The sequence below is a fragment of the Rissa tridactyla genome, chromosome 3 (genome assembly GCF_028500815.1).
Source record: "Rissa tridactyla isolate bRisTri1 chromosome 3, bRisTri1.patW.cur.20221130, whole genome shotgun sequence".
NCBI lineage: Eukaryota > Metazoa > Chordata > Aves > Charadriiformes > Laridae > Rissa > Rissa tridactyla.
In genome coordinates, this window is record NC_071468.1 from 77,131,949 (window position 1) to 77,144,691 (window position 12,743).

At 44.4% G+C, this 12,743-nt stretch overlaps 1 protein-coding gene across 7 annotated transcripts in view; it reads right to left on the minus strand.

The window, feature by feature from the left end:
• FOXO3 (forkhead box O3) overlaps positions 1 to 12,743 on the minus strand; it is a 96,699-nt gene that overhangs the window by 53,562 nt on the left and 30,394 nt on the right. Inside the window, exon 1 of one of the 7 annotated variants that reach the window (XM_054195749.1) lies at positions 2,228 to 2,447. The exons of the other annotated variants lie outside the window; for them this stretch is intronic. The gene's annotated coding sequence lies outside the window, so the exon portion shown is untranslated. Of the gene's footprint in view, positions 1 to 2,227; positions 2,448 to 12,743 lie in introns of those variants that run through there. 7 annotated transcript variants of the gene reach the window in all.

The window sequence follows — 12,743 nt, forward strand, 5'->3', positions numbered from 1 at the left end:
TAAATAAAAACTTAGAATTTTGACTATCAGTCCACAAACAAAGCTCCTAATTTAGTTTGTTTGAACACCGCACCATGGATAAAATAGATACAACTTCAATTTCTCTATCTCTAAAGCTAATTTCACTACCTTAAGCAAGCTGGCTGGAAACCGAAGCTTCATCTTTTTTTCCTTCTATGATGAGTTACTACACGTAAACACACATCTTTCTATTGCTGTTGAAACGTCATCGAGGTAGCATGCCTGACAGTAAACCATACCTTGACAAGCATGTCCCATACTCGGGGCTACGTGTTCGAGATTTTATGAATGAAGTGTAGGTTTTGTTGTGAAAGCAGCAAAGATAACAATGTGAAAGATGAATGTGGTGCAGGGTCCCCATCTGCCACGACAGCACGCGTGCAATAACGACAGTAGTTTATAAATAATGAACCAGATTTCACCTGGAGAGCACACACCACCCGGCTTGAAGCAGACGGGGCAGTCTGAGGTGCAGTGGTCCCACCAGCCACACAGCACCCATCGGCGCCAGAGATGCAAAGGAAACCTGGACTTCCTAAGCCTCCAGCTACGATCACCCTGGCTGTGTCCACATGAGTGGGTGGGCCAGAGCAGTTCTGAGGCAAACCCCTCTGGCCGTCCCTCCTATTGCATCCTGGCTTCATCCACAAAGTGGCTCTGCTGAGCTCAAACCAGATTTCTTTCAGAGAAAACCAAATGGGCAAGTTCAGCTCTGGGGATGCACCAAACACCCTCCTGTCTTTTAACAGAGGTTGAAGGATCTGAACCAAGTGGTTGCTTGGACAGGTTAGAGTAAAGTAGAATAGACTATTTGAGTTGGAAGGGACCTACAACAATCATCCAGCCCAACTGCCTGACCAATTCAGGGCTGACCAAAAGTTAAAGCATGTTGTTAAGGGCATTGTCCAAGTGTCACCTGAACACAGACAGCCTTGGGGCATTTGACCACCTTTCTAGGAAGCCTGTCCCAGTGCTTGACCACCCTCTTGGTAAAGAAATGCTTTCTAATATCCAGTCTAAACTCCCGTGGTGCAGCTTTGAGCCATTCCCACGCATCCTAGCACTGGATACCAGCGAGAAGAGCTTGGCACCTCCCTCTCCACTTCCCCTCCTCAGGAAGATTCAACATACATATGGCAGTGGGGACATTTGGTCCAAAGGACCAGACTAAATCTAGTCTGGAATAAAATGGTCGGTTTGAATATGGTGTAGACACCGGAACCTCTGCACCTGCTGCTTTGATCTACTCATCCTCTCCCACTGTGCCAAACAGCACGATAACGACCCAGTCTCTCTCGCGCAGAGAGCTGCCAGGCCAGCCAGTGCCTCTTGTGATTTGTGCAGGACAGACGCCTACTGTATTTTTCCTGGACAGCCACGTATTGCACTAACAAGTCATTTTATGCACTAGATTTGATGAAGAAGGTACAACTGACCTTCTTCAAATTCCAGATGCCAAATTCACAAGGCAGACCGGACTTCTGGTTTAATGGTGTTGACAATGCGGGGAGATTTTATCCCCTGGTCCCGCTCAGCAGTTCCCTCCTACAAACCTACGGCATCTACATCGCCGAGCGACACCTGAAAGGGAATTGCTGTCATTTGATGTGACCCTTTAATTAGGCCACCCGCTCTCTCCACAGAAGACAGAAGGCAGAGACCGAGCTGCTTTGAGACAGCAGGATCTGACAAACCAATGCCATCTAAAACTGGCTGGCCAGTTTGAAGCAAGCCCCGCTCCCTCTCCTCCTCTCAGCAGAGGTTTACCTCCGGCAGCCGCCCAGCACTTCAAGGAAATTAGTGTCACCTCACCGCTTGGTGTGAGCACCCAGCAGTCACTGGTCAGGCTTTGCAGCCTCACTGGAGAGAGAGACGAGCGTACAACAGGCCAAATTAAAACCCTAAGCCCATTAATCACACCCTCATGAATTCAGATAATGCAACGTGCAACGTGCACCATATGCTTATGTAGGTCTTGCCTTCGGCCATAATCTAGATTATGGAATAAAGTAGGAGCGGGGCTGCGGTGAGAAAAAGAAACGACACAAGTGAGGAGGGACAGGCCAGGGTCATGTGAATTCACTCCCTCGACGAAAGGCAGTTATGCAAAGAGTTCATACCTGAACTCAAATGGCTCGATTAACATTCCTGAAATGAAACTCATCAATTCTCCACGTAAAATGAGGCCAAAACTGATGGCACGTACCCACTCTTTGACACGCTCAACGCTTGAAGTGGAGTTCAAATGGATCACTGCAGCTTCACAAAGTTCTCTGTGAAGAAGTGCCAAAGGAGCAAAATTATGTGAAATACCACTTCATCATTCCTATGGTGGAAGCAATGCGCAATCACAGAAATGGCAGCAGAAGAATGCAGCTGAAGTAGTTCTTCTGACCTGCTGCAAGGCACTGACAAAGCTCTTCAGCCTCGCCGGCGAATTGCAGGGAGCTCAGCAGCACAGTCATTTCATGCCTGTATTTGCAGACAATGTTGCATGGTATTTTAAGATCTGCATTAATAGAAATCCTTTAAATAAAAAAAAAAATCCAATGAAAATTAGACGTACTCAAATTACATTATTTCCATGCTATGTTAAATATGGATTCTGTTTGGTATAACTGCAGAATATCTCACGTGGAAAAAAAAATAATTTTGAGGGGGAAATGAGCCATGTGGAGATTTACGAAGATTTAAAATCAAATGCATCAGAAAATGAGTAATCCTATTAGACCAATTGTTCGAAGTCCATGTCTTTCTAAAAAATGCGCTGCATTTCCAACAGATTCCAACCTGATACAGGAAGGTTTGGATAAATTGATACGGTACACAGCTACATGGTTCTGACCCTCACATCTGTCTGTGCTAACAGCTAAGCTAGAACACACCTAGCCTGTTTCCATCTCCCTTGCACCAACAGAGAGCTTTCTTAGGGAGTTTCATGAATGCAAGCTGCTGAAGGAGCTTGTTACCTCCCGCGGCAGTGGCCGCGGAAGATGCAGCCTCCAAAAAACCACCGGTGGGTCCTCTTAGTGTTGGGGCAATGCTGCGGGCTGCCCACTGTGTCAGGTCTGGGACAGAGAGGTGTCAGAAGAGGGGTCTATTTCTCACTTGGCTTCCAATCGCTGCTGCGACTTTCAATCCTATTACTCAGTGAGAGAAACGTCAAAAGATAGATACGCACTAGCAGAAATTGCAAAATTTGTTCCACTTACACGTGGAAACAAATCTGCAACAGACCCAGATCGCTGTGGAGTCCCTGACAATGGACACAAACAGAAGGTGAGGTCGAGAAGAGGAAGAACTGATACCAAATATGCGTGTTTTCTGGATGCGTGCTCCTCCCCAGCTCCCCCAACCGACTCACTGATGTCTATGCCCAAATCTTTGCAGAGCAGGGTTTACACTGGGGAGAGGACAAGTCCCAGAGGGAAGCTGTCCCCACGATCTTTTAATGCTTAACATGTTCTCTTAACAGCCTTAGTCTCCACACACAAAGCATCTGAGTTTCTATTCTATCTCCAAGAATCGTTTTTTGCCTGCAGATGAGAAAGATTGTTTCTAGGTGATAAAACTGTGTTAAATCCCGCAGCTCCACCTGGCAAAAACAGCAGGACACTTCAAACTATGGGGTTTGCGTGGAAGACATTTACCTTACATGGGGCTTTAATGAACACAACAGCAAATGTCTTTATCTTCATCAAAGACCTGCTATCAGCTCAAAATCCCATTAGCTTAATAAAATAAAAAAAGAGAAAAAAAAAACTGGGGGGGGGGGGCGGGGAAGTTGAGGAAGGTGGGACAGGAACTGCCCAGAACCTCTTGTGTATTTATAATCTCATTCAGCCCATCTGAAAGAGCTTGTTTATACCCTGGTGGAAAGCTGAGACTGATGCTAAGATTGGGAAGAAGTCTTTTTCTGACCTAAAGAGACCAGATTTAGATACCTGTGGTACCTAAGTGCCAGAATGGGAAAGGTGGGGAGCGGAGCAAGTTTTCTCGAGAGCACGATTCAACCCAGTGGAGATGTGAGCTGTGATGTGGAGGACCCTCTCTTCTCTCACCCAGAGCGAGGGCCTTGAGCACACACAGCTCTTGTTGGGTGCCCACATGTCAGGGGATACAGCATCGCCCGAAGAAGCTGATGGGGGAGAGGCAGCTCCAGGTGACACCGCTTCCCCCCAGTGAGTCCAGGAGTGCAGAGGAGATGGCAGGGAAAATTGCGGAGGAGACTGTGTTTGCCTGAGCTCTTTCAGTTAGAGTAATCGTAGATAATATGAGTGACAATAGTAGGTAATAAACAAATACGTAAATATCCAACCCTAAGCCTCCTGAGCTCCTTTGATCATGTCGAGCCACACCATTAGACGCTTGCGACGCTGCAAACCCTGCCAGGAGGCTGCGAGGAGACACCAAAAACACACCACCAAGCATACCACGCCGTATGTCAGTGAAAACCAATCTGTGCTAGCTGCTCTGCTGAAAAGCAAGCCACGGAGCAGGGGAAAGGAGAGCTTGCCCTCCAGAGCCAGTGCTCTGCCTGGGGACAGACACCAGCCAGCCGGCATTCCTGTGTCCCACACACATCCCAGCTGCCACCACACAGTGTGGGTGGGCGTCCCACCTGCCCGGCTGGAGCAGGCAACCCACATTTGCTTGTGTTTAAGGCAGAGAGGGCTCACAATCTAAATATCTTTCCTGGACAGGGGCTGCAGGGACAAACCATGATTTTTATGAGCAATTCCTGTGCAGCAGACTGATGCTTTCTCTAACCATGTCAACATGCACCATCAGAAGCGTATGATGTTTCTACCCTTCCCCAACCAGTCTTATTAATAAAACACAAAGGCGTCCTCTTAAGCGACCTTCCTCATGTAACTCCCCCTCAAGCCAACAGTAGCCAACCACTAAAAATAGTTAAAGGTAAAAGCTGCTCCATGAAGTTCCTAAAGACGACAGCAGTGCCGCGTGCCTCGAAGGAATCATTTGTCCCTAACATCTCAAGCATTCAGAAATGGACAGACAGACGCTTGGCTTAATGCTCCTTCTCCTCTCCCCCTCCCCTCCTTCTTGGAAAGGGTATTATGGTTGAACACTTTGCTCCAAGTAGTCGTAACCGTCCCTGGCTTTAAATGCCTCTTTCCTCTAGGAATCACTTCAATGTAGGCCACTCTATTTATGCTGCTCTTCTGCAATCGGGGGATGAAAGAATATCGCTTGCAAGACACGACTGCTTGGTGCACAACCCATCTCCAGGCGGTGCCAACAATAGGACTGCTTACGGCTAATCCATTTACTCGGCTTACCTGTTATACTCCCATCCTCTTAATAAGCGCTACACGGCAACTTCACCGAACTTGGAAACTGCTAAGTGACCTGTAGTAACCTCCCCTGTGACACTTACTTGGAAAGCTGTGGATTTGGATTAAGACAGAAGCAAACCAAAATTGTCACGGAGCTTCCAGTGGCCTGCTGATGAGAGAAGATGTCTACACCTTTCCCTGCATGGAGACAGAGCTGTAACCATCAGTGGATGCAAGCACCTCCCTCTCCATGGCTAACCCTCAAGGAACAGAAGCCAGACATGACACAAACAGCAGCTCCCTCCTCAACATCTGAAAAAAAAATATCACATTATACTGCACTCTGTCCCCTCTGGCTTTGTACCCGCCCATGTAGGCAGATGAGGTTCCCAACATGCTGCTGACCTTGGTGGTAAAAGGACTTGCAGCCTCCTGCAACCGGCTCTGCTACGCCAGAGCTCACCATTTGAGGGTGGTGAGACACTGGAACAGGTTGCCCAGAGAGGTGGTGGAGGCCCCATCCCTGGAGACATTCAAGGCCAGGCTGGATGAGGCTCTGAGCAACCTGATCTAGTTGAAGATGTCCCTGCTTACTGCAGGGGGGTTGGACTAGGTGACTTTTAAAGGTCCCTTCCAGCCCAACACGTTCCATGATTCTATGATTTCCCTTCTTCTCTTTAAGAGCTACAGCGCTACTTCCCCATGCAAACTGCCGAACAAGGTAACAGGCAAACAAAAAGCAGCGGGAAATGGAGGCTGGAAGCTTCGGTGGTTTTAGAAAAGCTCCAGCTCCTGCATCTACAAAAGGCTAAATTCGTCATCACATGCACAGCAGAGTAGGGAAATGGATCAAGAATACAGAAAAAGGAACGGAAGACCCACATTATTTCCACTTAAATCAAAACAAAACACTTAGCATATCTGGGTAGGTAAAGAAATCTATCTTTGCCTACAGAGAGGTGTGGAGAGGGAAGCGGAGGTTTTGGAACTCTGACATAAGGCATATATTCAATGACAATGCCAAGCAAACAAAAATCCAAAAACTATTAAATTTTTTTTAAAAATCCAAAAACCTAATCATGACAACAAAATGTATTATTAAAAGAAAATTTCTAATAGAAATGAACTTCCATGGAGGGTCCCATTACAAAGATGGACACTACCAGTATAGCTGTGGAGTAAGAGAAAAGACTCAAATACTCTGAAGGTCTTTGCAAGCACTTTTCGGGCAGTAAGAAAGGAGGGGAGTTCCCGACCCCAGTCCCGCAGGGCACTGCTGCACGCCAAGCTATAAAGCAAGCCTCTGCAAAGGCAGATATGCAAAGAGGGTTCTGCTCCCGCAAACTCCACATCAACATGGGCAAAGGTCCCCTCCTACCACTAGATTTGGCCACCTGAAAGTCACAGGTGTCCATACAAAGCTATGGGTCACAACTGCCTCAGCTGCCAGTAACGTGGGTATGAGGAACCACCTTGTCTCTGTTTCCACTGACTACAGGGGCCGCTGACTGTGGATTTCGACTTGGTGCCCACCCTGTGACTGTTAAAGGTAGGGAGATAGGGAAACAGGCTTGACCTCGATGTGTCTGTGCAACAAGCCTGCTCCAAGCCTCACAGTTAAATCCGAAGAGCAAAGGGCAGTGTGTGCCTTAATGAACATCTAATGGAGAGTTTTGAAATTTCTCTGTTCAGTAATATATTCACCCATAATGTACAGTAACATTATGGATCCATATACTGAACATCCATAATGTTCAGTACCATACTTATCCCTGTAAGTCCTTCCCGGATATTATTCATGCACTTAATTTATTCATACAAATTACTGTAATACAAGATAAAGAAGTGACCAATAGTACCGCGTCTTGTAGTTCACAGTGAACAGGCTGGTTTATCCAACAACAAATACAAACTTTGGTTTAATTTCTACTGTGATATAGAACCATCATGATAAATTCCACCACCCTCGGTGGGACCAGCGGTCCCTCTAGCCCAGTAACCACAACGGGTCAACCAGAGAAGAGGCTAAGAGGAGCGATGGCACAGGGTGATCCCTGCTGCTGCCAGCAGCTCAGGGACTCTGGAGAGCAGAGGTGAGATTTTTGTGTTGTAAAAAAGCCCATCCACCAAGCCTGCTCCATTAACTTCTGCCTATTGAATTCCACTAACCGTATAAAATAGTATTTGTTCCTTTTTGTCCCATGTAAACAAAAATCTTTAAAGAAGAAAAGTCACAATTAGGAAAAAGAAGTAATTTGTAGATAAGAGCTAATTTTCCCATCAAGACTGCAGAAATGCTCTGGAGCCAACACTAACCTGCGGAGTAGCAGCACTGCAGGCTATTGAGCAAAAGGAAAGCCCATTCTACCTTTAGCTTCACAATCAAACTGAATTCAACGATCCTGAATCCCTAGCTGCGAGACGCAATTTATTCATCGTCTGGTGTACACAACACTTGACACTACAGAGGGCAGACTGACTGGCCTTCACTATACATAATTATTACCTGTTAGACCTACAATTTATCCTGAACTATCAGTCTCCAGATAATTATTCTGAGCCAGGGAAGGGATGAGGGAGAGAAGTTAGAGAGAATTTTTTAAAAACACGATGTATTTGCCTCTCATTACATCACCTGGCACACCTACCTCCCATATCACCCTCCCAACTCTTGGAGCAGCTAAAAATAAACAGTTCCTCCATCACTCAATGCACAAATAGTGGCCAACACACACCCTCCACACCTACCAAACACAAACTATACTTTGGAGAGCCTACAGATGGATGTGGAATTATGACTGGATGGAACGATAAATAGGGTTTTAGAGAATTCCAGTATTTCAAAAAGCTTAGGGCATCTGTAATAGAAAAAAAAAATATAACGAGTAATACTTACATAAATGATATTAAGAAGAGTAAAGGGCTACCAGAGTAAAGTCCTAGAAGACACACCTTTCAGGGAGGGCAGGAGGAGTCCAATTGATTCAGATTACCTAAGAGAAGACCAAGGGGTGACCTGGTCTTATGTACCTTCCCTAAGCAAACATCTCTGATGCAGACATCAGCTCAAGTTAGCACACAAAAACGGAATTTAAAAAAAAACAAACAAAAAACAAAACAAAACAAAACAAAAAAAAAAACCCAAAACAAAAAAACCCCTAACCAACAGTGGCTTGACAAATCCAGAATGGGAGAGCAGTTTCGAACTTCTGAAAAAAAGGTAATTAACTGCTGGAAAAAATTCCAAGAGCTTTATCATCTGAAGTCTTTAAATCAGAACTGGGTGCCTTTAAAATACCCTCAAGCTCAGCCAGAATTTACGTGCTTGATGCAGGAATTATTAGATGAAAATCGATGTCCTGTAGTCACACAGACGTCAGACAATGAGCATAATGGGTCTCTCCAGCTTTAAAATCTATTAATTCTACTCTGTATGTGCTAGGAACTCAGTTACATTTTGTAGCTACCAAAACCTATACAAATCTTATCACATTGCTGCAAAACACAAGCTAAAGAAGAAACAGTTTATAAGTCACAAAGCATCACAAAATGAGGCTTCTTAGTGTACTTTAAGACAGAAGTGCACTAATAAATTAAAAAAAAATATATAAAAAGATGCTTTATAAAACTCATCTAGATCTAAGGCAATTTCTCTTCACACTACCCCAGTGTTAACACACAATTTTTTTAATAACATTTCTTGATTAATAATTAGTATCAATAATTACAACAAAATGTGTTCATCTATTTTCTGAATATGACTGGAAAAAAAAGAATAAAGGGAGGAGAATTCTCTTTTCAAATCCAACACCTGGACCTTAGTTGATAAGAAGTGCTCTCTTTCTAGATGCTTGATTCCAGCATGGAGAAAAAAAATTCTTAGAGAATAAAATACTTCTGAGTTGAAACAGCAATTTCCATTATTAGCACTAGCAGACATTAGTAGTTAATGTCTTTCTCATAAGGATGCATCCTACCTTGTGCCTGGCCTGGATGAGGGACTCATAGCGCTAAGTGCTATACGAACTCGGAGTACCAAGAGATGCTCGCTTTCTCAAACAGCTTGTTTAGAGCAAGCTGTCTCCTTTTTTTTTTTTTGAGGAAATGCAGGTAGGTGAGAGAAACACACTTCTCAGAAACCACAGTGGCACTTTGCATCATTCCAACATTGCTCCTTTCCCCTTTGTGCCATCACCTCCCATACCTTCTTGCTAACGTTGAATGCTCCGTGCTTGCTTACACTTGCGAGTTGATTAATCAAGGCTGCTGCTACATAAAATGAAGTAGATAGGGCTCCATCATATTTCTACATTAATGTCACTGCACTTAATCCGATCTCTTTACTATACTCAATCATTAGGCATAGTTTTCAAATTTGCAGCTAATTATTAATTGAAGGAATTTGCTGGTGATTTTTCCCCCCCTAACAAAGCAGAAAAAAAAAAAAAAAAGGACTAGTCTGTCTTTTTTTGAGAACAGGCTTTTTCTTAGTAATAAAAAGGATCATATGACAACAGTTTTGCAGTGTATCGTGAGAGCTCTGTTGGAATCAATCCAATTTCTATACAAGTGCTGCCATTTGTACAACAAAGCCGCCTTATTGAAACGGGCAGGCTTCATCTTAATTCTGGCACTACTGAATGGAGAGTACACACTAGCTGGGGAACAATGAACCAAGAAAAGAGTTACAAATCTCTCGTGACAACTGCACGCCAAGGAAGAGAAGATGCATTATGATAGCGTTGTTTGCTCTGCTCCTTCCCAAGACCACTGTCAAACAAAGATGGCTTTTTGCACCCAAAACTGAAAGCTTTTTCCAGATTTTGCACGGGTATCTTCCAACCTCATCACCCATCCAGTGAGACCCTCCATTACAGCTCCGCTCCTTGGACAAAGGTGAGAAAAAAGAGGCTCACACCTCCCCACTCCCTTCCCTGTCCTCACCCATCACCCCTATTATTTAGAGCCTCCCATGTTATTTTCACGTTTAAGACACATACAACCAGAAAATTGTATTTTTGGGGGGTGTGGGAGGGGGAAGGCGAATTTACCCTTTATTTGATTTATGTTACTTAGTTCTCAGTGCAATTTAACTTCTGAACTCCTGAGGTTTCCTTAAGCCTAGTGCAGGAATGCTTGCCTTGACCTCAGCTCCTACAAGGCATGGGGGTAACTTGGCTCACAGTGGTCCCCAACTCATCTGGGGACACAAGCTGAAACTCCTTATATGACGTGTTTTGATGCATCATTACACATGGCTGTAGAAATATATGCTAAATATATGCTAAAGTGTACAGGTGATGAGATATATTGTTCAGTAGTGTGCATTAAATCCCTTACAGCACAGGTTAAAAAATGCTGACTCTACTGAGTGCTTCCTTCCAGCACGTATTTTTAAGTGGGAGCAGAGGCAACCAATATAACTCCACAAAGGGGAAAAAAATAAAATTTCAAGGTAGCAGAAGATCACCTGTGCACCTCTTACTTGTGCCAGCAATTCTCACGTGGCTGCGTGTGACATTACCGAGGGGAACACATGCTCCTGGGCAGAAGAGGTTGGCAACTCCCAGCCTGGCTCTGGCTTGCAGCAAAGCTCTTCCACTTTGCTTTTGTTTGCATAGGAGGAAGACTCAGAACACCTACGTAGGAGTAAACCAAATCTTTTCCCGCGACTCAAGACAATTTTACCAGTGTTTGCAGTAGTTCTAGAAAACACGGCAATGCGTATTTATCCCGACCGAGGATGATTACAGCTCTCCAGGCTGCTTGCTTATTGGTAGGGTAAATGCAAGGACACATATACACCCATATAAACATGCACACACATAGGAAGATAGGACAAAACCTTGTGAAACCTGAGAAACAGGCCAGCTCAGTCCCTGAGCTTCAATGTAATGAGTTTCTTAAAACCTTTCAGGTATTTACTCTGGCAAATACAACCTGATAATACAGGTATTTGTAATATAAATCAAATACAGGTGCGTGCATGTTTTTTTTTAATTAAAGCAATTACAATCTTTTAAATATTTGAATATAAAGCTTTGCTTGGTAATTCTGGTAAGAAGTTCAGGAAAATACCAGCTTCAAAGACTCCCAGAAAGAAACACCAACTCATCACTTTTACAGAAAGATTTTTCAAGGACAGCGGCGACAGCTTTTTCTTCATATCCCAGTAAAAGCCAACAAGAGCTGAGAGACCAACTCCTCCAGTACACGTGAAAGTCTCCTCCTTACTGTTCAAATGAAACACTGGAAAGCATGAATGACTTCAAATTAAAAGGCATTTAAATTAAAGCCATTTCTGTCACACCTGGTTTCAGAAGCCTGCTAATTCTAATGCTGATTTATACAAAACGTCCCTTGGAAAGCGGGGATGCAGGGTCAAAAGCAGGACCGGTACCCTTTGCATGCCCACACATACGAGATGGGAAGGAGAAAGATCTTGCACTTTCTTTTCCTTATTACTAAATAGCTCTGAATTCTCACTTAGCAAGAATTTTTTTTCTTTGGTGGATTGCAGCGTCTTGGCAGCAAACACAGAACCCAAGTTTAATCTTTCTAGACCAAGTCCTCAAGCTTGGATGATGTGAATGAAAATGTGTGAAGGGAGTTCTTCTCTCTGTGCACAATTGCATGGGGGGGAGATGAAGCAAGTCACAGACCCAATAAGCAGATTTGCCCAGCTCAGCCATTTTGCTGTCCGGCGAGGGACGGACAGCTTTTTTCTTTGACGAAATGGGATTACCACTCAAATTTCTTCTGAGACTAGGAACCTGGGTCCACAGCCTACAACAACCACTGCTCACTTGCCTCTAATCTGAATTACCAAAAGGTGGGGAAAATTAAAAGCCCTGGAAACCAGGAAATTTTGAGAACATCAGAAAGACGTAAAAAAGTAAAAAGTCCACTCACTCAAAGTATTCGGAGAAGCCCCTGGAGCTAGAAGGGAGTTGGAGGAACATGCGGTCCAGGACGGGGTATGTCCTTCAGTATCACTAAAGCAATGGGCACAGCGAGATGGGTCCTCCCACCAGAAATAAATTACAAAATATGATGCAAAAGGTACCCTAAGGCAATAGTGACCAATCTGCTAATAAAGGCAAAGGTTGTTAAAAAAGCTGCTAGACCAGCCACATAAAGATCTCAACTCTCCACTGAAGACTGTGTGAAGACCACAGCTAAAGCTGGCTGACACAAATCAGTGAAGAGTTCACCTTTCTGTCCACTGGAGCTGGTGCTCAGAGGGCTTAGAAAACCATAAATATGGGTACAACACACTGCACGAGAGGCACGCACATCAAAAAGACAGCTGAGGTTTCCAGCAGCTCTTAGGGATCCTGAAAGCCCTGCAGGACCCTGCCTTTGACTCCCAGAAAGTACAACAGTACCGAGATGATTTGGGTCCAAAGGCTCGGACTGCTC